The following is a 24,781-nucleotide window of genomic DNA, read 5'->3' on the forward strand; positions in this document are numbered from 1 at the left end:
GGTTAGGTGACCTGGGCTCCTAAGTGTGTGATGGTTGGAAAAGATTGTAGCAAGGTACGTTCAGGATTAAGAAGAAGGATGGATGATCACTGTGCAAAAATTTGGGAAGGAAATGTCATCAAGAAACATTCACAGGCAAAATACAAAGTAAATAAAAGGACTACTGAGTGATGCTGATGGCAGATGCTAGTTGAGCAGGATGCAAATTGCAATCAATCCTTTACAAAAATAACTGGAACAGACTTTGTCTTCTATTTGGAGAATTATCTTTTTGCATTTTCTGCCATCATTTTTTCCCTTCCTAGGTTTTTTTTTTCTTTTTTTATATTACCTTAGCAGTACTTTAGAATGTTCCATGTTGACACATATCAGTCAATCAGTAAGTTTATAAGAAATGCAAGAATGAATGTTTTTTCATCTTTGTATTCTTTACAGAGTGAAAAAACCAAACCCATTTTTCTTCAGTGCCAAATTACAACCACTTAAGACATTGACCAAAGGTCAACAAGTACTGAATGTGAGGCCATGAAAAGGCATTTAAAACTAATTTTTCATTAATTTAAAAATGAGAGGAAAAAAAAAAAAAGGGAGGGAATACTTGTTGCTGACTGGCTCACTGTGGCTTGTTTCTTTCTCCTGAAATACGAAGTCAGAGGATTAGCAGTCTAACTAGACCTCTGATTTCAACTATTTAAATGATAATGATCTAGAGTCAAAGCATTCTCCAAAGTCACATTGTCAGTAAACCTCTGCATGTCCTAGGGTGGATGATTCTTCTTATTTTTTAGAAGTGACTACTTTAGGGCTCTATAAATAAGGACACTAAACAGGGTCCTGAAGTCACAACCCCACGGCGTATCAGTTCTCAGGCAGCTGATGGTGAGGCATCATCATCTAATCTGTACTTATTAAAGTTTTAGACAAATTCTCAACAGGCTATAGTAGAAAGGAAGTTTGGGAAAGTGTCGTGATGCGACTGTTGCAAAAAGGGCCAACTTCAGGTCAGCAGTTGGGATGGCTACCAGTAGAACAGTAGGGGGAATTGAACCACTGATTTCTCCTGGAGCAGATTGATGGCAGATGGAATGGCTGTAATAGATATACCAGAGCTCCTCCTCACCTCTAGGGACAGTTGTGCTTAACTGTGACCTCTCCTCTTCTGGCACAGTAAAAGAACACATTTTAAACAGATTATCTATTTGTTGGCATTTTATTCATTTTAAAACTACTTGCAAAATCTACTTAAAATTCAGTTAATCAACATTCCCTCTACTCCCAGAGTTAGAGGGATTGAATTCTGGAAAATTCATCTTGTTCTATTTTCTTTTTAAATTTTTCAAGTAGAAGTTTTAGCTGGATTCTGTTTGTTAAGGATGCTCTAAAAGCAAACAAGATGAGCTGCATGGGTCAAATAAAACTAGTGTGACCTAAACTAAACTTTGTTTACTGAGCAGTGCAGGTATGTGGCCTTGAAATGCTTTGCAGAGTCTGTAAGCAGATTAGAGTCCTCTATATCCATAGTGCTTCATATAGCACCATTTTGGAAGACACTTTTTTTTTACTAAAAGCATTCATGATGAAAATGAACAGCAACACTAAGTAAGTGAAAGCAATTGTTGAGCATGGTGATGTTTGCTTCTTGCTCTTTTGCACTACTTTGCTTTAAAGTTGTACCAGAGGAGGTTTAGGTTAGACACAAGGAAGAACTTTTTCTCTTAGAGTGGTCAGGCACTACAATGGCTTCAAGGGAGGTGGTGGAGTCACCGTCCCTGGCAGTGCTCAAGAGGAGTCTGGATGAGGAGCTATGAGATGTGGTTTAGTGCTTGTGGCAGCAATGGTGATGGGAGGATTGTTGGACTACATTGTCTTGCAGGTCACTTCCAACCTTGCAATTCTATGACTCTGTGAAAGTGAAGTTCCTCACTGGGTGTTTCTGTCACTATCCATGAAGCTAAGAGAACAGATTACATTACTCTAAACAGGAACTACTCTTAAGCTTCTTGGGCATTCTAAGAATGGCACTTCCTAAAAGAACAAAAATGGAAGAAAACAAAAGAGTTTTGTATCATCTCCTCATTATACAATGAAACTAGAACAGCTGGTTATGAATTCACTACAAGTAATGACAGGTTGATGGTTATATAAGGATTTCTTTCTGATCTTACTGTCTTCTGCAGCATCTCAGCCCTCAGCATATCAGATAGGCAGCTGTGAGCATTACTATCTCCATGTTCTGTACAGCAAAGCTAGCAAAAAGTTAAGTGACTTGACTAACAGATTGCAAAAGCTAGAAATAAGAGAAGGGACTCCAAAGATAACGTCCTGCAGACTTTATTTGTGTGAGTAACTCTAACTGGTCTGGATCCTAATTTCATGCCTTACTGCCTCAATCACAAAAAAGCCTTTCTCTGGGTAACGAAGGAGCTCCACAGAGAAAAGAGGAACTTAAAGAGAGAAGAGAGAAACATAAAGCGTATCTCACAGAACTCATAACTTGCTTACTGAGCCTTCTGAGGGAAAGAGCTTTTAGGCTTGCTTTCCTAAGCAGCCATTTTGGGACTGCAGGTTGTACTGCACTCAGTCAGCTACTTCTGTCTTCAGCAGGGACTGTTTTATCTTTTGGCAGTTGCTTTTGCTGTGGTTGTGAACAGTTTGCTTTCAAATCAAGTTTACAATGTGGAATTAAAATACAGTGTGTTCAGAATGTAGGACAGAATAGTAATTTAAAAGGCAAGAAAAGGTCTGGAAAGCCTGTAAGGGATATCAGAAAGCAGAAGTGGTTTCCATGACAACAAATCCTCCAAAAATCTTTGCATTCATATTGATTCTAGTGATGGATGAGCCAATCTGGGGGCAGGGAATAAAAATAAGGAGAAAAAATGTTTAACCCTAATGAAGAACTCATTTTCTTTAAGGGAAAAAAAATTACAGAAGTCTTTCTTCCTAAAGTCTTTAAGTCACAACCCAGCTACAAGAGATTTAATGTGAGGCATGGCTATCCTGGCTTATTTCCCTGTAGTCTGGTTCAGCTTGCAAGGCATTTTGTTAATTGTGACCCCAGCTGAACTAGGAAGGGGGAAATATCGCTACAGAAAAGGGTCTGAAACTGCCTGGATAAAATTATAGGCAATGACAGGGATGCACCTCCTCTGAGTGTGACAGATGACAGCACCGTGTGGCTCCTATGAGCAGTGAGTAGTGGCACAGGAATGAGCTGTTTGTGCCACAGTGGAGCGATTTTAAAATTTAAGCTGTGTTCTAATTCTCGGAGAATAGTTTCTGCCTTTTTCATCTGTATCTTAGATATTTTTGAAGCCCATACTGGGCTGTGACACTTACCCCTATGAGATTGTGAGCATCTGTGTAGCTTTCATGGCTTTCTCTTGGACTGGCAGTCTGAAGTGCTTTAGGAGCAGACTCAGCTGCTTTAGCAGCTCCTACATTCCTGAGTCATGTCACTGACAGTTAGCTCCTTGTAAATTGCTACATAACTCAGTGCTCTTGAAAATGTGTGCAGTGAAGATTTTTAAGAACTGTGCTGCTGTTGGTCATAGTTTTGTATATGAGAATGAAGCAAAGGAAAGGACCCCACCATTGGGTCACAAGCTTTCAATAAGAAACTTATGAAGAGACAGAAAAAGTACCTTATTTTGTACTGTATCATCTAATCTGGATGTATTTCAGATACTGCATGTTTTGTGCAGTCTTTGACTCAAAGCAACATGGGTTTCATCAATCAGCACTGATGTTCTATGGGCTAAAAGTACACTGTAGCTAAGTAGTAAATCTGTAAACAACTTATAAAATAATCTTTCAGTAATGATCATTTTAGTCTTCAACATTATACACTCCTAATATGTCTCAAACACTGCTGCTCTTTAAAGAAATAGCAACATCTTTCTTAAATGTATTAAATGCTGTTGCAACAGGACTGAAAATGTCACAGTAATGAAGCTGTAGGGGAGAGTACTGGCCTATCATTTCCACCACATGCAGAAGAAGCAGGGAAAGAAGGTTTGTCGTGCCGCAGACATGAAAGCAAAAGCAGAAAAGCAGAAATTAGTGCTAGAGTTGCATGAGGCATTCAGTAAAAGCCCAGTGCATATCTTGTGAAAAATCATTTGCCACAACTTTCTTAAAATCAGTGCCGAGCTTGTGATCTTACTCTACATGTTAATATCTGTTTCTAATAATTCTCCTGTAACAAAGGGACGTATAGACTAACTATTGGCTGCTGTGTCAGCAAGAAAATATGAAGAGATAAACAGCAATGCAGATGCACAAAGATTGAGGCTGCAAGAAAGGTTTTCTGAGTGGACCGTAGGATATAAAATACTCACCAGATTTCCACACAGTGAGAGCAAGGAAGGGGCAATGGAGCATCTGCCCGGAAGAGACTTGCTGAATATTAGAGTACCAGGAGTTGAGCATCTAGCAGCAGGAGCAGTTGAGAGGCTTTAGTTTCGGACACAAAAGGACCTGAAAGATCTGGTGACCCAGACATGAAAGCCTGTTTTGTTTGCAAGGCAGTTAATTCAAATATCCTATATTGAGATTTTCAATTTCTAGGCTGAATTAATTTCAAATCATAAACAGATAATGAGCTAATGTGATTGCTTCCAAATGATGCTGAAAAAATCAGGGGTCATGGAGGTCACTAAATGTAGCCTTTGTTGTTTTTGTTGTCATGTGCTGAGAAAACTGAAACTGCAGAAAGAACAATTTCAGTCCAATAATGACTGTGGAGCAGCCTGTGGAAGTGCAGGGCTTTCCTGATTGCACTGTTAACAGGATGCACTCTACAAATGCACTCTAATTCACTCAAACTCGAGGTCCATTTTGGTTGGCTTCTAGTGGGGGAAAATGAGGAATGCTGTTAGTAAACAGCTCTTCAAGTTCTTACATTCTTGCTCTTGCCTCTCAAGTTACTTGGGTTCTGAGATTTGATCTGATTCTTGCCACATGTACATCTCTAGCTTGAGCTATAGAGTGACTTCAAGAGGAGCTGTCTTGTTCATGTAAGTCACGATGAATCTCATGCCTTTTAACATAATCAACAACAACAACTAAAAAGATGTGACAAGGGTTATAGAAAATACAGTTTGGCTTCCATGCAGGAGCAAGCCTTACGGACTAGGACTTGGAAACTCTTGGAAAAAGAGACAACTGGAAAGGAGAATGATACACAAAATCATAGTATGGAAATAAGCTGAGAGAACAAATGTGCATTTTCGTCGTGTAAGCAAGGGGCAACCACAGAGAATAGCAGGAGGTGGATTTAAGAGCTACCTTTTTGTTACTTTTTATAGCTAGACTTTGAAATGCCTTACTAGTGCAAGTAACAAGTCAAAAATTATAGATGGTTCTTAAACCAGGAAGTCACTTATATTCTCTTCCTGTTCTTAGAGGGTGCTTATGACTGGACTGGGAATACAAGGCCTAGAGCCATCATGTCCTGCAGAAAGCACTACTTCCCGTGGGTGGCTTGGCATCCCATGTGTCCTGGCTAGGTAGCAGCATTTTGGTCCTACTGAGCTAACTGCCAAACCTGTCCTTTTCCCTTTGTCCCCCATCCTACTTCAGGCATAGCTGGTTTTGGTGTTAAAAAACCACTGTACCCTGTTTAGAATCAGTGGATGGAAACAGTGGATGGAAACATCGCTGTTAAGGGGTTAACTTTCCATCTTCACTTCTATATTTTGGAGGTCACTTGGCTTGCAGTGCTTCCACTAACGTATAAATAAAGTTTCAGTTACATAAATAAAGAAGTTAACCATTAAGTCTCTAATTTAAATTCACATAAACATTATTCTATGGTGGGCTTGTGACTTATTTAACTTTTAAAAGTTCCTTCTGAGGCCAGCTGAAGAGATGAACATAGCATTACATAATCAGTTAGTGTTAATCTACTCTTCATAGTACAGCAACAACTAATCAGTGTTACTTAAATTTTAGTACAGAATGTGTTCTAAGTAGCTGTTTACAATATTCCTCTAGTTAAAAGTCTCTAGACATTCACTGGATAAACCGAGTTTCGCATCATCTCCTGCTATAGTCATGGAAGGAAAACAAAGCAGGTAGAGAGGACTTGTTGAATATCTCAGTGACAAGTAAGGTCCTGCTTGCACCATCTGGATCATTTTGTTTTTAAGAAGAGAATAGCCCTTCCCTTCAAATAGAAAGAGATGAACAAGCCATTCAGGTCTAAGCAAAAAAGATTTCAGTGCTTGGACACCCAGTGTCTAAGCGAGTTGTACACGAGCTTTTTACCCACTTTCTGCTTACAGAGATGTAACAGTTTATGGAACAATTTCTCAGAAATTTTCTGATTAAAAGAGCCATAGAGCTCATCAGCTGTAACATGACACAGTTTCCTTAAAGTCAGAGGATTTAACTAGGAGAGAATCTAAATCGCAGTAGTTAGCACTGCTTTGATATTCACAAATAGGTTCTTGAAATAGATATAAAAATCACAATTACCTCATGGGAATAAACAAGGGCTTTCAAAACTCAGCAGGCATTATGCAGTGTGTTAGAATGGTTTCAAGAGTGCTGTTGAACATGGCAATGAACTGACTCAGAGTCATTCTTCATAGGAGCTCTGGAAAAATTTCTGGCAGAGGCTTGTCTCGGAGACAACTGGGACAGGACATTTGGCAGGTTGTTTTGCAGCAGCGTAGTATATAATTAATTAATAATTAATATTAATATTATATACAATAATCAATACTTTGTAAGATATCTTACATCTTAAAGCACTTATCATAACTGAGGAATTCCTCAGTTAATTCCTTGTGAGGAAGTTGGACCGGTATGAAATCTCTATTTCACAGCTCTGAAAACAGAATCACAGAGTGTCAGGGATTGGAAGGGACCTCAAGAGATAATCTAGTCCCATCCTCCTGCTGGAACAGGCATATCTAGACTAGGTCACATAGGAATGCATACTGGAGGTTTTGAATGTCTTCAGATGAGACCTCACAACCACTCTGGGCAGTCTGCTCCAGGGTTCCATTACCATCACTGTGAAGAAGCTTTTACTCATGTGGAACCTCCTATGCTCCGTCTTGCACCCGTTGCCCCTTGTCCCTATCATTGGATGTCACTGAGAAGAGCCTGGCTCCATCCTGCTGATACTCACCCTTTACACATTTGTAAGCATTTATGAGGTCACCCCTCAGTCTCCTCTTCTCCAAGCTAAAGAGACCCAGCTCCCTCGGCCTTTCCTCCGTAAGGGAGATGCTCCACTCCCTTAAACATCTTTGTGGCTCTGCGCTGGACTCTCTCAAGCAGTTCCCTGTCCTTGAACTGAGAGGCCCAGAACTTGACACAATATTCCAGATGTGGTCATATTAATTGGTTTGTCCAAGCCTCTCCATTGATTGATGACAGATTACTAGCAGAACTGAGAGCTGCCACTGACAATTAGCCTTACATGCAACACAGCCATAATTCTTCATGCAATTATATTCCTCAGATGTTTGGTCTCTGTAATATGAAGAAGTCTTCCATTAGTCCTCAAGTATACCGTCTCTATCACCCTAATTTTATTATTTTGTAAGAAATTCTTTCACAGACAGAAACAATATATTCCACTTGTTTATTTATCTTCAAATCAGGCATATCATAGGAAACCTATAGACAAGTATTTGCATAAATAGTCAATGTGGGAAAGATTTGGCCCCAGGGAATTCTCTGTCGTCATTAAAGACAATACAGCTGTGTTTTACACCAGCTGCTGTGTGGGAAACTGCAACTGAGGGAGAGGAGTTAGGGAAATTGGGGGTGGTGGGAGGAAGAAAGATAAACTAAGCTAAAAAAAATAAACGGAATAATTTGAGTCAGCCTTAACCTAGTAAAAGACAGACATCAGAACAAGGAGTGGGGCATTGTTCATTAGATCTGGTGTTAAGAAAGGGATTGTATAAATGATTGTCCATTTGCATATCTAGTAACACTGGCTGATAATGTGATAATCATGGTAAAGTGGGTTTTGAAATGCATTTTAAAAACTGGTTTAATATCTTTAAAAAAAGAAAAAAAAAAAAGTCCCTGAAAATCTTTGTGAGTTTGTGAGTTAATGTGGGTACAGTGTTCCAAATAGACACGATGCTTAGCAAAATGTGAATACAGTGTCAAGTACAGTCTAATTCAAGTAAGTTAGGTATTAAATCACATTTTTTTTCCCAAGCTAAATGTTAGTGGGCTTGGGATTTTTGCTAGTAAATAACAGTAAATAAATTTTGGCCCACTGTACTGTTTTTTGGGGGTTTTGGTTTTTTGTTTTGTTTTTTAATTAAAAAAAAGAAGGGAAATTTGGCTAAGCCAAACACTAGTTAGATGCACTCTATGTGCATATGCATCCACATGTGTGGATCCATATGTGTGTGTTTGCATTGAATATAATGCAGCAGCATTTAAAATTAAAAGCCAGAAAAAAAAAAAAAAGAGAAATAAGTCTGAATATATTGTTACCCAAAGTCATGAACAGGGCTTTTCAGATCATGAAATATAGTTTTGATATATAAGATAGTATTTAAATGATTGAAATCCATATATAGCACTCTGGATATTAGTAATGATAGTGAGAAGCTGTCAAATTAAAATATTACATCAATGCATTTCCAAATAATTTGCATTTCCTTTAAAGAAGTGGAATCTGTTGGTTTTGCATGTTACCATTGGTATACCCCATAATAATTCAGCAGTTGTGTTGACTATGTATTTATGATTTCTGTGAAGCCATTTGAAGTAGAGCACATACGTCAGTATACATACTGATGAGGTTAGCTTGGGAGATAATGGATTTATTGGAAGAGTAACCAGGATTCTGTCTGTGTTATTATAAACTGTATTGAAATTGCTCACAGTAAAGGAAGAGGGAGTCGTAAGTCATGAAATTTCAGGGAGAGCCGAAATCAGTGTATGATAACAATACCAGTGCTTTCAGAAAATGGCTATTAAGCAGAGTGCTGTGCAGGTTTCTGCAGTAATACTGTCTAAAGCCCCCAGGCATTGAGCACCCTGTGAGAGTATGTAATTGCTACCTTCTGTGGTCCCTAAGGTTTTGGTATCAGTTGAGCAATCACGTGTGCCTCAGCATATTGCCTGGGACTTGAAATTACATTACAGACTCAGAAATGTGCAGCACTTCAAGTAAATCCACACCCAAATCCCAGAAGACTATTTGAGTGTAGAGACATTCCAGATGGGAATTTAAATGCTAAATTTCATGTCATAATATTTAGCAGGTTAGTTTATCCCTCATTTGTTTGCCATCTGTCATTATTTCAGAAAAAATACTCGTAACTCATCAGCTCAAAAAAAAAAAAAAAAAAAAAAAAAAACAGAAAAAAATTCCTACATCAAACCAAAGATGATTGCTTTGAGGTGCAATTTCATAATACTTATAAATGATAATGACCCAATTAGAGAAAATCTTGCTTTGCAGTTGTTCCTTTTGTTATTCATGACCTCTGTTCCAACTTGATTTTCTTTGAGTTTGTTTTGTTTTGTTTTGTTTTTGGTTTGTTGAATTTTGTTTCTACACGTGCAACTGATGAGATATGAGAGTAAGTATGTCTGGCAGATATGTAGTGTGAACAGATCACAACCAGTAGACATAAAAATAGATCAAGATTACAGTATTTTCTTCACTGGAAAAAAAGTATTTTCAACTGAATGTATCGTTTAATTTCTGTCAGTGCCAATTTGAGAGTGAAATTCTATACTTAAAGCCCTAGTAGATCTGAAAGAAGGGCAGCTATTTATGTACCACAAGGTAACAAAGTGCTCTTCACTCGCTTGCATTTCATTTTGGAGGAAAAAGATGATGACTTTTACCCTACAGAAAAAAGAATAATGAAAGGAAGAAACAGGAAGAAGGATAATATGATTTGTGTTTATAAGTATTTCTCTACTAAAAAGAAAGAAATGTGTAAACCCCATAATGTCTTGCTGACTTTGAAAAGTTCAACAAGATAAGCAGTATTTTACTCCCCCTATTTTCCTATGAAATTAGTATTGAAAATTTCTCAGATGTAGCAGTCAGTGTGTCCTTTTATGTCTTTCTTTATGCAGATCAAATGTAAGAATCCTGTTGTGTTACGTTCTTGTCATTGGTCTGAAAATTCAACTAAATTTATTGGGCCAAAGGGACTACTATGATAATTTCATATATTATTTTAGATGTCATTAGATGTCCTCATCTGTGAGATTTAAATACAGCTCTTCTCAAATACAGCGTGGTCAAACTGCCAGCACTGCTGTTGTAATTGCTTAGCATCATCTGTGCTTCCTAACACAACATGGGAAAAAGCCTCAGTATAAATATTTTTGCAGTGATTTGTGCCTATTCACAGAGAGTAAATATCAAAGTTCTCAAGAGTAATGTGATAGTGGGGGAAAAGATGGAGGTAGCACACAATAAAGCTGCCTCTAGGAAACTGTGAGAGATTCAGGAACTACAGGTACAATTAGAGGAATATATTAAGAATTTCTAAAATAAACATAGAGCTATTCACAAAATGTAGTTGGGGAGTGGGAGGAAGAATGCAGAAGAAGAAAGAAACAGTAAGGTTTTGAGAGTTGTTTTTGTGGGGAAACTTACACAGGGGTTTAGCCTTTGAAAAGACCTTTATCTTTGGTGTTACTATCTAGCAGTGCTGAGCACATCACTTTGAGGTCTATTTAAACTTTGCTCTCATTTATTCTAGTTTACTCTGACTGTCACCATTTCCAACCTGGGAGCATTATATCGTCTAACCTGTGCATTACTTACTTGTATTTAGAACAAATGTGATTTATCTTGGGCCATAAAACATGTATTCATCAGTCCAACAAAGAGAATGTAAAAACTACTCTGTTAGAATTGGGGAAATCAAAGCGCTTAATATATTATTATTAAAATCTGACTCTAACTCTGTCTGCAATGTATAAAGATGTTATGCATCAATTTATGCCAATTTAAATGGCACAGGAACAGCCTCCAAAGGAACTAATGGACAGGAGTAATTCAGTCACATCATACTAATGGCTAGGTCTTTTGGATGCTACACCACCCCAGGAAAGAGGAAAATAATCCAAATAATACGAACCACACATCTTCTCAATTAACAGAACTGCTTTACTCACTTTCCTCTTTGAATCATTCTGGGGGTTCTGGAGGAAACTGAGAAAGAGTTCTGATTCATGCATGGAAACCAGTCTTTCTGGACCTCTGTGTCTCAGATCTGCAGGAGTGCACAGTTACATGTTAGATGAGAGCATATATAAAGCCAAGGGGATCTCGCCCTCCCGGGTGAGGAACTCTGGTGCGTGGACCCAGGGATCCCTGCAATGTACCAGCAGTTAGCTGTTGTCATTTCCCTGCAGTTTGGCAGCCAGCATAGGTTGGTGAAGAGCTAACTCTGTATGGAATATGACACATCACAGAGCTCATTGTATGCTTGCTGACAGACAGTCCTGGCCTATGTCAGGAACAGTATGGTCAGCAGGACTGGGAAGTGATTGTCTCCTTTTACATGGTATGCTTAGATCAAATCTCAAACACTGTGTTCAGGTTTGGGTCTCTGCAAGAGACTGAGTTTTTCAAGCATGTGCAAAGGCAAGCAATGAAGGCTATGAAGGACTGGAAAATGACATACTAGAAGTAACTGAGGGAACTGGAGTTGTGTAGTCTGAAGAAGAGAAAGCTGAGGGGAGACCTCATTGCTCTCTACAACTCTCAAAAAAGAGATACGACAAAAGGGGTCTTATTCCCTTTTTTCATATAACAAGTGATGGGACGTGAGGAAACAGTCTCATGTTGTACCAGAGAAGGTTTAGATTGGATATCCAATTGAATTTCTTCAAGGAGAGAGCAGTCAAATATGAAGCAGGCTGCCCATGGAAATGATGGGAGTCCCCATTACTGGAGGTGTTTAAGAAATGTGTGTGTATGGCATTAAGAGATTTAGTTGACTGATGATATTCAGTAGGCCTCAGTTGGATTATTGTTGGACTTTGTAATCGTGAAGGTCTTTTTTTTCCAGTGTAGTTGTCCCAGTGATTCTACTCAATGATTCCTCTGCCTTTCTATCTGTGCTTATAGCAGTTTTCCCCCCCATACTTAAACTTTTGCAATTCCAACACTTCTTCACCATGTTCCTCTCCAGGATCCTGGTCTTTAAGTTTGTGATCACATAATTACTTCAGCCTGTGCAGATTCATAGCTCACTCACACCTTAAGCCATGCTACTTAAAGATCCAGACACAGATCTAAGGCAAAGTTTTTTCCTTTGTTACCCAAGAGGTAACAAGAAGAGATTGATGTTATATTTGTTGGAGTCACATAAGACTGTGTTTTTTCTGTTATTTCTATCAAGGCAGAACTCAAAGGTAACCTGACCTACCTGTGAAAAACAAATGCTCGTACAAATAAAAAAATTGAACAAGAACTAAGAGACAGGGACTCCGCTGTCTTTAATTCCTTGGTGCCTCAGATTCCCATCTTCACAGTGAATGGCTATAAAATGTAGCTGGACTTAATCTATGGAACAGATTCTGACCATTGTATATCATGCCAAAATAGGCCAAGTAGAAATCTATCACGAGGTTTTCATCTAGCCAGCCAGCAGTCCAAACTAGGGGAAAGTATCCCTGCTCATAGCAGAGTATGGAACTACATGATCTTCAGAGATTCCTTCCATTATGCATTATGCATATGGCAAAATAAATTAAATGACCAGAAAACTGGGTAGGACATGGTGATTGTAGTTTCATGCAACTAAGCTATTGTACAGACGGATGCAGAATTAGGGTGTTGTTTAAATAGAAAGGCAAAGAAGGGGGTCTAAGCTGTAATGGAAACAGTGCTTCAGGGCCAAGGACTGCTGTGACTCCAGATGCCAGCAGTTTGTTAAACATAATACAAAACAACATAAAATGTAAAAAATGCAATGGGAACAAAAGGTTAGACCTTCTCACTCCATGCCTCAGTAAAAAGAATGAGAACAACAACAAAGTCATTTGGCAGCTGGGGTTTCTTAAATCTTGCCAGCACTCTGCATTCTCTTCCATTGTCAAAACAGTTGTATCAGTATAAAAGCAGCACCCTACTATTAAGCAAATAGCGTCTCTGTCTTCTCACCGTTACGTAAACAGTCCCCTGCCATGGCACAAGCATCCTGTCATTACCATGCAGCATCTCATCGTTTCAAACGCAGCATCCCGCCACTGTGTTGCAAGTCTGTTATACAATAACATGTCAGCAAACTCTCTCAGTAAGTGGTAAGTTTAAGAGAGTGTTACCGAATTAAACAGGCCCGATAGGATTTTTTTGGTTTTGACTTGTTTTTCTTTAAAGCTCCTTCAACATTCTCCCATTGTCGTTCTCTTCTTCAAAGGGTTTAACTGACTTTGTTAACTGCTGATAGTGGAACGGCTGGCAGTAACTACAGGTAAACTTGGGTCGCTATGTTCAAAGGTCTTAGTGTCCACTTTGCTTTTCCTAGAACTCCTCCGTGGCTGCTCTCATCATCTGGGATAAGAATGTTCCTTCTGTGTGAGTGAGGGTCATCCCATCTGCACAACAATCAAGTCAGCACTTTTAACAGAGCTAATACTGTTAGCTATAGGCTAGGCCCTTAGATTCTTTACCAGACCCAATGCCAGTGAAGACTTATCTAAGATGTTATTTGAGATTCTCCTACTAAAACATCAGGTAATGAGGTGAAAGGAGAAGGACTTGGATTTTAAGTTCTGAAGGACAATGAGATCTCAATGGCTATATTTGTAAGTAGAGCTAAATCTTAAAATTTTGAATTTGGCTTTTTAAAAACATCTATTACCTTGAACTAAAAAAAAAAAAAAAAAAATTAGTAAGAATTCAAAGCAGCAAGTCATTGCAAATTGCAAAATAAAAATCTAGGCAAGATTTAGAGGAAAAGGCAGTAAATTTTATTATACCAGATGCCATTACTAGTAATCAAGTCAGGTTTGGGGGCATGCAGCTTCTGCTGCAGGTCTGAATTAGAAGTAGTCTTTGACTCCTTTCCAGATGCATCATCTGGTCTAATAAAAGATAGTGTCTCCCAGCATGCTTTGCCTTATTCATGTGTTTAGGCCTCTTCTGCTACAACAAACAGTAATAAAGGGATATTTCTGTACAAAAACGGCATTTGCACAGTTTTAGTACTTCTTTCATCAAAGCATCATTCAAGAAAAGAGGTAGTTTTTTCAAACTATCTTCTTCAGCAGGCACAGTCTTTCATATGCTGTATAACAATTTAATTTACTAAAAATTATCAGTGTTCCAAAATAACACATAAGCACTGGTAAAATCTGATGACAGTTCTCATTTAGAATAAACTTAAATAGGCTGGAAATTGATCTGATAAAGGAGTAGAAACAGATACAGCAAAGGCACAGCACAGAGTCTGAGATTCTATGGCACAAAGGACATAGCTAAGACATAGCATTACAAGGGTCAACTGGCAATGTTTAATTTGTCAACAACAGAGCCACCTGTAGCTGAATTATAAAGCCCCATATCTTCGAGTATAATCAAATTGCCATCTGTGATCAGAGAACGATTGTGCTGCAGTATGTCACAGAAAAGTATTTAGAGGTCTCCTTAGGAATATCCAGCACATGTAAATCAGTACTTCTGTTATGAAGCCTTTCCACTGCGGTATGTTACTATAAACCACAATATGTGTGCAAATATGCATTTGCTTTCCTCATCTGTCATTTTCATGCTACCAAATGTAAAGAGCATTCTTCTGGGCAGTTCTTGTAGTATTTAAGATTTTGACTATGTACAATATACATAGGTTGCCCTCAAAGTAATGCCTCCTATTTATTTCCATGGAAAGTACAGCAGATACAAAGAATACAATAACACTTCCTGATAGAAAAAATTCTCAGCTACAAAACTCTATTTTTCATCATACTCACAACCATTAGCTCTGCACTTTTGCCAGTGATGAATAAGAATGTGCCCGCTGCACTCGTGAAAATCTGCACAAGTAGAGGTGACAACTCTGCACGGCTCTTGGAACCTGACTTGGCTCTTGAATTGCTATTGCCACTGCTAAAAGGCACCACCACCACCTCACTGTGCTCATATCCACTGTTTCGTTACCACAAATATTTAGCAAACTTTGATGAATGCCAACAAGTACAATTTTTACCATATGAAGGAATTCAATGATATACCTTTGCTTCATTTGCACTTCCGTGGCAGGTGCCAGCTCGTCAGACTACCCCTTTGCTGCTATCTGTCACACAGCAATAAAATGTAATGGCATATTGGCAGGAAGGCTCAGCCTCTGCTGCCGTATCTCCAGTATCCACCTCTGACATTATGAGCCATCATAAAATATGAAGCATTACTTTTGGAGCACCCCTTATATATGCAGCACTTCCCAGTTTCTTATGGAGCTCTCTATACTTCCAAAAGGTACATTCATTTTTTCCTGAGCTTCCGCAAAGACTCAGCAGAGAGCCTCTTTTAATGTCTTTGTTCTTCCTGGCTTTGTTTTTCACTCCCATGCTAGCAGACACCTCTCATCTCTAGATATCAAACCCTTCCATGCTGCTGCATTCCACCTGTGCCAGAGAGAGATCTCTTTGGTGAAATGGAGTTTCCTGCTTGAAAGATTGCAGTACTGGATCAGAGCTAAATATTCACTTAGTTTTTAATGGAAATATGCTGCCTTCAGCCAAACTCCATGGAGTTACTATACTTACTCTATACTAGGTAGAGCCTTCTGTGAGGATCATACTTGCCCAGAAGCATCAGAGTCCCCTATCTTAGTGCGTATACCTGTTACATGGAATAAATTGTTGTATCCCTCCCTCTACTCCCCTAGCCGCCTGGTCTGAGGGAGAGAGGATTCAGCTCTCTTCTTGCTATTATCCCACTCAACTCTCCATAACAAAATGAGATGGAAGGAGTGCCAAAATTGATAGGAGTCCTATCACTCTCCCAGACAGACAGCCAGAAATCGTAAAGCAGCCTCAACTGCTGATAGGAGGGCCCTCAAAGCCTCAATGCCTGTGCTCTCACTGAAGTTTTTGATCACAGGTTTGGGTCTGTTTCCCTCTACTGGCCCTTAGGGAGGGTGTCAGAGATATACCAGAGACATCAGCGGAGGCAAAACTGACCACTCTAGCTCAGTCATTTCCTTCTGCTCATTGCAAAGAGAATCAAATAATTCTGATATTAACTTCATTTTGGCAGGAAGTTACTCATCATTTATAAATGCAGACTACATTAATTGTAATTTAGTCAGTTTTGTGTGTTGTTTATGTGTGTGTGTAAAAACATATGTGTACATTTTCCTGATGAACCATTGGATGATACTTACAAAATGAGGCTAGATTTGAAAAAGAGAAAAAGCTCTAAAGAATGCTTATTGGTTTTGTTAAAAAGCATTTCCAATCTACTACCGAAAGTAGAGTTTTCCCTTGTATGATGTAAAAAAAATAAAATTAAAACAAGGTGTTTTTCACCAGATAGTAGATATTAAAATCATATCTACATTCCAAAGCATTTCAGAGTACAGTTGTATCTTTTAGAAGTTGGGCTTGGCTGCTTTCATGTTGGACAATCAGGAAAAAAAAATACTGTCCATCTTACTACAGAAAAGTTGAAAAGTTTTGTTATTTATTTAAGAAGGAGCTCATAGTCATCTTTTCTGTGGGAAAATCAATTCTATCTGTAAGCCAAATTCTGCCTAACTTCTCTGGCAGAGGACCTTGGCTCTCGCCGTACACAGTGTAACCAATAGTATCCAGTGATACCAACAGTAAAGTGATCCACAAGAGCAGCATTAAAGTAGCTCTTTCATCTCTCTCTAGTGAAAACCCTTCACCCGTGTCTGATACATTGTGGGAAACTCCACCCCGAGTGCAGAACTTAAAATGTTTCAACTCTTACCTTCTCCTATGAAGGCCAAATTTGTTGCCAAGTTACTGGGAGATGTTGGCTGGGAGATGGGTTTTTTACTACTGAAGTTTTGGTAGTGAATTTGCATTATTTTTATGTTTAATGGCACCTCATTGCCTAGAGTTTAGAACTGTTGTCATTCCTAGGAAGGTATCAACAAGCAGTCCTACTGAGAAGTTAATCATGAAACTGTTCTAATTTAAAAAACAACAACAAAAAGATTGCTACGAACATCTCATTGGGTGTGATTTTGACTAATTCTCCATTTTACTACCTGCTGTTATTCATCGTGTATCTTTCAGCTTATCTTAGAATGTAAGCTAGGAGCAGCTGTACAGATACATGATCAGTATCCACAGTGCCCATGACAAGCGTGGGGCCTGAAGGGTTGCTGAGGCTGGCTCAAAGCACTCGGTTTTAAGGGCTGTAGGTAGTCTTGATCCCTTGCTGGAATGTATGGAATTCACATTTTGCTTGTATTAATTTTGTGTGACTAGTGAAAAACAAAGCCAACTGTTTTTGAGCTGATGGTCCAAATCCTAGGGAATGAGTTCTTTTGAAGGCAAAATGTCCACAAACTTGCCCTGCCTGAAATAAATCATGAACTGTCTTCTTTTCTAAAGGGGCTCCACCTATATCACCGAACACTAACAGCTCAGTGATTTAAATTTAAAATGGGATTTTGGAATGGATTTCGAATGGCAGATCGTCTTTTGGACACTTGATTGTACAAAATGCAATGAGTAAAGCATAACTGGTTTCCTTATCTTTGTGTTGTACTTCAGTCAACACTTACAAGATAGAAACTTACACAATTTACTTTAAAAAAAAAAAAACTAAACTAAATTAAATAAATCTATTAATGTGAATAGTAGATGGCCTGCTGCTTTTCTCTGAAAGCTTTGAAAAATTCAAATTTTGATTTCAGCATTTACATTTTAATGGAAAAGCACTTATTTTAATCAAATCTCATGTATCTTATCACAGCTAAATCAGAATATCATCACCAGTTCTGCAAAAGACTCTAAGCTGCATTTAGAAAGTGTATTTCTCTAACCTGTTAGTGTTATCCAATTGCATGGCTCTGTATTTTTTCCAGGACGTGCTAACTAGAGAATGTTCTGTCAGGGGAATCAAGTGCTGAAGCACCTGAACAAAAAGCATCATTTCCACAGTCAGTTAGACTATGCAATTAGAAGGATACCATCCTCATGAACAGGTAAGTGCTTGCATACTCTTGGCATTTCTCCTCTGCTTGAGGAATGTTGTTAAAGTACAATTGTCAGGACAGTTTCTTTACAGCTGTGATGCAGAAAGTACCACAAATACAGACATGACCTGTGTGTTTTTAAAACGTCTTCAGGGAGAAACCTTATGATTGCTTTTCAAATGGCAGTGACTGTCAGTACCATATAATATGTTATTATGTCTTGTCTCCTCCTCCTCCTCCACAATATTTTCTCACTATAGTAATTCTGAAGTATTCCAATGTTCCCTTGCTTTTACCTACAACCCTCAGATAGGTCACACTGAGCCTATCTTTTCTTTTTTCTCTTTTCTGTTTTCTTTTTTTCTGGTACTGTTCTTGCAGTCTAGTGTTCCAACCATTTACTCTGCTTAAAACATTTCTTACCTGTCAGCTTATTTATTTCCTATCTCCAAGTGCCAAGGCACCTGGGGAGGAATTCACAAGCTGACATCCAGTAAAAAACACTATCAGCCTTGATGATGTTTCTTTGAAACTACCATCTTACCACATTTGTTTTCCCATCACGCTTGCATGTATGAGTGCATTTGTGTGTGCAGCTGCTGAGGTCAGAGAAGGGGAAATAGAATTAACCATCTCTGAAGGAGAAATAGAGTTAAGTATCTCCAGTTCCAAATTTCCTATCTAAAGGTAGTCGATTGATATGATGGCAAAGTAAAGGATGCTAAGCAGAGTGTCAAAATTGAAACTGCACTTCTTAGTGGCAACAGATAGAACAGGATATTTGTGGTGACCTTGCCCAAAATGTGATTTCACTAGCTACTTAGTGGGGTCTGCCATTCCTTACCACAGAGAGCGGTCATGGGTGTACCTAGCTGCAGGACAGTTTTCCATAGGGAAGGGCATTCTGCAGCCTTAGTTAAAAGCTGTGATATCTTTCATCAAAGAGTTTATTTATTTAGTGAAATCTAAGGTTTCATTGGTGTCCAAGTGATTCCTTAAAGTGAGGTGAACTCAAGATATTTTCTACAAAAAAAAAAAAAAAAAAAGAAAGAAAAAGAAAGAAAAAGAAAGAAAAGAACCATGACAATAAATGAAAATTGTGCTTAGATGTTCTCACCATGAATCCCATTTGACACTTCAAATAGTCTAGTACACAGGAAACAGTCCTAACCATGAGCAGAAATATCAACAGCCTGTCATTAATTGATGATATTTGCAAAGGTTTCCAGGACAGTTACAACTCTCACCTTCATGTCCAGACCTCAAGTTAGAAACATAAGAATCACTAAGCATTGACTGCAGAACTCCTTCACTGACACCTCTCATAAATGAAATGATAACTCCTGATATGTTTGTTTAAAAGACTGCTATCACCTATGTCTTACCAGACATTATTTTCCAGATGCTGACAGATAGAAAACTGCCTTTTTATACAAAAGTTGGTGTGTTAAGTGATGCCTTAGTGCATTTAAGCCTGGAAGTAAAATTAAGACAGCTGCTAGCAACGGTTCAGAATGACAAAGCTACTTCAGGACTGTGAATTTTAGCTGCATGCAGAACATGCATTTCCATACAGCTACATATCCTTCCTATAGAGGAAAATTATAACCACTAAATGAAATCTGAGTAACATTCTTTGTCTAATGCTGCAACTCTGATGTCAGTGCCAAAAGTCTTATGAGCACTAGAGCAGAAATGTATCCAGTAGTTGTGTCCTATGAAAAATCATTGTCCACAGCATAAAGGAAAAGTACAATACTTAAAGTTCCCAGGTCAGCCACTGGAAAAAGCGAGACTGGTTCATTTATTTGATTCTGGAGGGGGATGAGTAAGATTCATTATTATTAGATTACGGAATTAGGCATCTTGACAGCTAGCATTACACATCATCCATCAGAAATACATGTAACATTCTTTTTAGAAAGTGATAATAAACTCCTCCAAACAATAACCATGAGGAACAGATGCTTAACATTATTTAATATTATCAGAGAGCACATGCATTTGCCAAGTCTTGCTTATATTACTTATGAAGAAGAAAAAACACAGGAGTGTGGAGGAAAGTCACTAGGAAATTCAGATCACATCAAACCAAAAATGTTTCAAAAGAGCAAAAATTCTTCTGAACTCTTCTGAAGTCAAACACATTGTATGTAACATAATTCATTCATTTTGAATCTGTCCTGTGCTTCCACATGAAGCAAGGAAACATTGGCATAAACAGCTTTGCTGTCTTCAATCCCTTCACTCACACTTCCAAAGAAGTAACTGCAGTTACAGTTCTTTTTGTGTTACAAGATTTCTGTGTTTTTTCATGCCCAATGTAAAGGGTACACACAATTAGAGTATAAGATCTACCAAGTTTATTCATCTGAGGATTGGATCAATCCCAAAATATTTGACTTTCTAAAGCAGAAACAGGTTGTTCATTTTGCCTTAGTTACCAGTCTTCAAAGAAGTAGTCCTTATATGAGAATTGTGAGCTACCCCATCACACTTGAAAACAGCCTGAATCTCAAGCATATTTCTATGTTCAAGCTATGATTCTTTTTCTTTGCTAGAATAGCTAATTTATGTTATCAGTATAGGTTTCAATTCATCCTTTACCTGCATTTTTTTAACTGTTATCAGAGAAAACTAAAACTGATATTTGTGTTGACAAGTGGTAGAAGTTCTGTTTTCCTATTGTAAACATCTTCGAATAAGTTGTGCGCTGTCTTCCTCAAAGAATTTCTGTCTTGAATCTGGACTTCTGATAGTCATGAAATATGTCCTTAAGAAAGAGGTGAATGGATACTCTAAAGCCATTCAAAAGAACATAGTAATTTGAGCATTCAGCTTGAGAGACTAAATAGTTTTTCAGAGCACTGCTGCTCAGCACTTCCTAGAAAGCAGTTCTTTTCTGATTTGCAGCAATAGCTGGCTGAGACTGCTGGAAAGCGGCATCACCCTCACCTGTAACCTTCTCCTGAAATCTCTCTCCACATCACTGTTGAGATACCTGGGATGTAACATGTGGCTGCTAGCCACATAGGCTGTACTTTGTAGCTCACAGGATCAAGAAACCTGTTTATACCGCCATGTGGCAACTCATAAATATGCAGGCATTTTCATCAATATCGTAGAAGCATATTTTGGAGAGCATCAAGTGAATATAAGATTGCTGGCTGCAGCAGAGAGGAATGTTAACCAGTATCACTTCAATAAAAATATCCACCATAATTTCTAGGACTAGCTGATATGTGTGTATGTGAAGAAAGATGAAATGGATGTGGGAAGAATTGGCTCCTCTTTCTGACATTTGTAGTAATAGTAGCACAGTGTTTCAGTGCTGTAACAGCTGGCTTGGCTATTGTGGAGAAGGATATAGTTGTAAATAATTGAGGTCATATTCAAAACACTTATGGATGAAATTAGAATCATTTTAAGACTGCTTAAACAAGCTAGCTTTTACACCCTTTATTCCTTCATGGGAGGCTACTGTGTTAAGATGTTGCTGCTGTTTTGTTGTTGTTTGGCAGTGACTAACCTGGCAAGGGCAAGAAAACTTCAAGTTGTTTTGCATAGCTCTATGAAGGATTGACTAAGAGAAGCCACTGTTTTGTTGTGAGGAAGCAAGCTAGAGGCCTATCTTAGATCATTAAGCAGATTTTTTTTTAATTGATTTTCTTAGTGCACAAAGGAAAAGCAGTGCTGGCTTTCAGTGTGCTTTTCACATTACCTTATTAGACTGCGTATGTGCCTGAGTGTGCACACATAGGGTGCTTGTTTTGGTTTCTTTTTTAAGACATATTAGATCTAGTTTGGATAACTTTATATAGACATAAGTGAACTAGCAAAATGTGAAACACTGTGCTAATAGGAATATACAATTGCCATCATCAGTAGAACCCAAGAAAATCTAGGAGTGCATAATGTCTACTTATTCTTCTAGAGAAAATCAATTTTTTTAGCTGCTTAATTCCTGTTCTGCCAGCTAAAGCTGACTTTAGAACAGCTTTGGCAAGGGGTCCCATTTTTATCAGGCATTCACAGACAATTGAAAAGAGCATCAGTACTGTAGTAGGCGACTACTACACTGTACATTCAGACTTTATATATATATTTTTTTCATGGGCTACAAATATCATATCTGGAGCTAGGTTGCAATATAAATTGAATCTCAAAACCCATTATGGAGGACTTCCATGTCTTTGCAAAGATACAGCTATAAAAGCTTCATAAGAGGACAAAAAATTCTTGAGTACATTTTTGCAAAATGATAGTGTATTACCCTCTCTCCAGGAAATTAATCAGAATGCAATCAAAATATATTTCCAGCTGCTGAAGTTCTCTTCCTCCCTTGCGGATTTTTCTCACAGAAATCAAATCTCAAATTCAAATTTGTGTTAACTGGACAGCTGCTCTCCTAAGCTGCATGAAGAGGCAGTGTCTGCTCTTACTTCTGTTGTGCTTTCTGTAGCCCTTGTTGGGACTCCGTATACAGAGATCACACACACAGGAGGAAAAATTTTGTAGAATCGTAGAATGGCTCAGGTTGGAAGGACCTCAAAGATTCTCTAGTTCCAACAACCCTGCTCTGGACACAGTTGCCACCCACCAGCCCAGGCTGCGCAGGGCCCCATCCAACCTGGCTTTGAATGCCTGCAAACAAATGCCTCCATAGCCTTTCTGGAAAATCTGTTCCAGCACCTCACCAACCTCTGAGCATAAAATTTCTTCCTAACATCTAATCTAAATCTTCCCTCTTTTAGTTTAAAGCCATTCCCCCTTGTCCTGTCACTGTCAGACTGTGTAAAAATAAGTCTTTTTCCTGATTATAAGTTCCCCTCAGGTACTGGAAAACCACAGTGAAGTCTTACCAGAGCCTTCTCTTCACCAGGCTGAACAAGCCCAAATCCCTCAGACTGCCTTTGTAGGAGAGGTGCTCCAGCACTCTGAGCATCTCTGTGGCCTCCTCTGAGTCCAAAAGTTCTGTCTTTCTTGTGCTGGGGGCCCCAGGTCTGGAGGCAGTACTGGGGCCAACTTTTGAAGTTTGTCCATGTCCCTTAAAAAAACCTCCAGACCTATAGCTAATATTTACTACAACTGAAGCTGAAACTTTGTTAAGAGCAAGTGGAATACAGTTCTTGCCTATTCAGAATTGTGACTTTTCCACCCTATAAACTGGGATCAACAGAGCTTACCAATCTTTCCTCTGCTGTACTTTTCTCATAAGACTTTACGCAGAGAAAAGGAACCAAGCCTTGGATATTTACCTATGTCTCTATACACGTCTCTGTCATTCTTCATCTTGCAAGAGCCTAGCATTCTGCAACTCAGATTCACAGTAAAGTTGGATTACCTTACTCTCACTACTACAGTTGCCCACTCTGGGAAATGAGCAAGGCAATTTTCAACAGCTAGAGCAACAACACACAACTCTTTCTGCGTAGAAATAGTGAGGCATTACAGCTGCAGGAGAAACATAGGGCAGGCAGGTTGGAATACGGCCAGAACACTGGGGCTTAATGTTCTATCTTACTCTTGTGAAAGGAACAACAAAAAATACTTGAGCCACAACAGCCAAACTCTTAAGTTTTGTTTTATCTGAACTACAGCACCTCTCATGCCACAGTTCCCAGCACTGTGGTGGCCTCAGGATAGTATAGCTTCAAGGGAACTGGTCCCCATTGCCTTTTGATGTGTGTTGAGTTTGGTAGGAAGGCTGAGGAAAGAGCCAAATCAGTTCTGAAGTGAAAGCAAAACCTTCTAGGTAATTTAAAGGGACATGTTTTCAAGTTGTAAAGCACAGTATCACTGAAACAGGTGGCTTTTGGGAATTCAGGTGGCTTTAAAAGTTATTTGAATGTCTTACTAGTGGAGAAAGCGCATTAGAGGAAAGGGAAAAAAAAACAGCCTAAGTATTCTGAGCTGGCACTGCAAATATGCAGTTGAGTATAGTAGAAGTGTCAGGAGAAAATGCAAATGTTGGTACATTTTCCAAAATGATGTTAAGTCCAGTAAACAGCTCTACATAATAAAATTAGTTATAATTTTAATGTGTTTTTTGAGCTGATATTATGCCTGACACGTGGATGAGAGTATCCCAGCTCAGGAAATAGTGCGCCCATTAATCAGAAGAAGGTCAGAACTTTCAGTACAGAAGATTTTGTCACCTGTCACCAGTTTATCTTTAAAACAACAGAAAAGCATTGAGAGAAAAACTTGATTTATTTTATGTAGTGATGTCTAATTTCCTGAGGAGTGAAATCTGGGAGCATATTGGTGAGGTAATGAATTATTGGGAAAATATTACCTTTATCTTTAAAGAACACTACGAATGAACACTATATGTAGAAGTGCATGATGTGTAAGAAATTCTTCTAATTGAGAAGTACATACTTCCTCTCAGAGTAGAAGTACAGTGATGCTACTTGTGTCTTTCTAAACCTGTTCAAAATCATGTGGAAGATGGACATTATGCTTACACAGTCAGCTTTTCAGGGTTTGATTCCACCCTGTAAGAGTGAGAAAACAAACCTCTTTCAAAGCGCTGTATAAACTAAGCTTAAGATTCTACTCAGCAACTCACACTGCCGCAACACAGCAAGATCACAGTACCGCAAGCAGGAGAAACATGCTGATGAGATTCAATT

This window comes from Tympanuchus pallidicinctus, unplaced genomic scaffold (assembly GCF_026119805.1).
Source record: "Tympanuchus pallidicinctus isolate F22 unplaced genomic scaffold, pur_lepc_1.0 scaffold17, whole genome shotgun sequence".
Lineage (NCBI taxonomy): Eukaryota > Metazoa > Chordata > Aves > Galliformes > Phasianidae > Tympanuchus > Tympanuchus pallidicinctus.